Below are 1,461 nucleotides of genomic sequence, written 5' to 3'. Positions count from 1 at the left end.
ATCACATATTAATGTCATTTTAATATGTATGTTCACCGCCAGGGGGTGGGTACATACTAATGGACATTGCAATATTCGCCGCATAGGAGGATCGTGTCTTGGCTATGTGTGGATCGTAACCAAGCACAAGGTGTCCTGCCGTGGTGTGCGTGATATATTTTTTTCCTTTTGTTCTTATTTTGGCTATATGAGAACAAAATGATAAGCAAAAGAAGAAAAAAAAGAAAAATTATATGTATATATATAGATATAATTTTTCGTAGCATTTGCATACATAAGTGCATGATGTTAGAAAAAACTAATAGTTTGCGTTACTTTACGCAAACTATCCCTTAAATGTAGAGCCCATTTATATCATTCCTGTAGGGTATTTTTGTTTTTGTTTCTTAATCCCTAATTTCCTTAATGGCCGTCACCATTTCCTTTTCACATGTGTAGACAGCGTGTGACGCTGACGTGAGTGAAAATTGTGACTTTAAAAAGTGTTTGTTTTGTGGTCGTTTTACAGTTTTAAGACGAAATTTTGCAATTTCAGTTATATTTTACATATAAACTCGCTAACGCAAGAGAAAAAGTTTAAATGTCTGGCAAACCAAAGCGTCCTCTTGCCGCATACATATATGTTGTGGCTCAACATTGCACGCGATCAGGTTAAGCGCGAAAATCCAGGCATTAAAGTAACCGGAGTGGCCAAAAAAAAGGTGGAGATTTATGGCGTTCAATGAAGGACAAGTCGGAATGGGAAGCAAAGGCAGCTAAAAGCCAAGAAGGATTATGAAGAAGCGGTGAGAGAATTTGAGGCCAATGGAGGCAGCTGCCGAATTTACATCCATAATCAGCTGGATTGAAACCACGTTTGCACAAAGTTTCAAGTCACACATCAAAGGTAAAATGAAAATAATATGCGTAATTTTCGGTCGTTTACACATGCATTTATCGTATGAAAAGAATTTAGTGGTAGTGAAAGTAACAAAATAGAAACTTTGCATTTAATTTAATATAATAAAGTTAAATAAGTATTGATCAAAATGAAAAGTCGTGAAAAGAAAAAATAAAAATTAATATTATATATGTGAAAAAAAATAAGTGACAAATGTGCCAGTGAGTAGTGTTAGAACTTGACGTTCTTCTGCCCAGTGAGAAATCGTCGCGCTAAAAAAATTTCAGGTCGGGCTTTAGATTAATTACACAAGTGTTACGTGATAATTTGTTGGCATTTCGGTGTTGCGTATAAAAAAAAAAAAGTCCACATGTACGCGTTACCAGTGACGGCAATTTAGTGGATGGGCCACCCACAAGTAAGCCTTGGACCACGGCAAAGAAAGAGCGCCATCAGAATTTGCGTATGGTTCTCGCACTTGGATCATCATGGAACGACATATTATATTTTAATTAAATTTTTATTTATATTAAAGGTGAGTTTATTATAAAGTGGAAATTTTAATTTTGTACTAGTAGTGT

At 35.4% G+C, this 1,461-nt stretch overlaps 1 pseudogene; it reads left to right on the top strand.

The window, feature by feature from the left end:
• The first annotated feature begins 428 nt into the window (after positions 1-428).
• On the top strand, positions 429-926 carry LOC128869483 (high mobility group protein D-like; annotated as a pseudogene).
• Positions 927-1,461: the final 535 nt, after the last annotated feature.

Source organism: Anastrepha ludens, chromosome X (assembly GCF_028408465.1).
Source record: "Anastrepha ludens isolate Willacy chromosome X, idAnaLude1.1, whole genome shotgun sequence".
Lineage (NCBI taxonomy): Eukaryota > Metazoa > Arthropoda > Insecta > Diptera > Tephritidae > Anastrepha > Anastrepha ludens.
The sequence above is the reverse complement of the archived record's forward strand: the minus strand, read 5'-3'. Positions and strand labels throughout refer to the sequence as shown.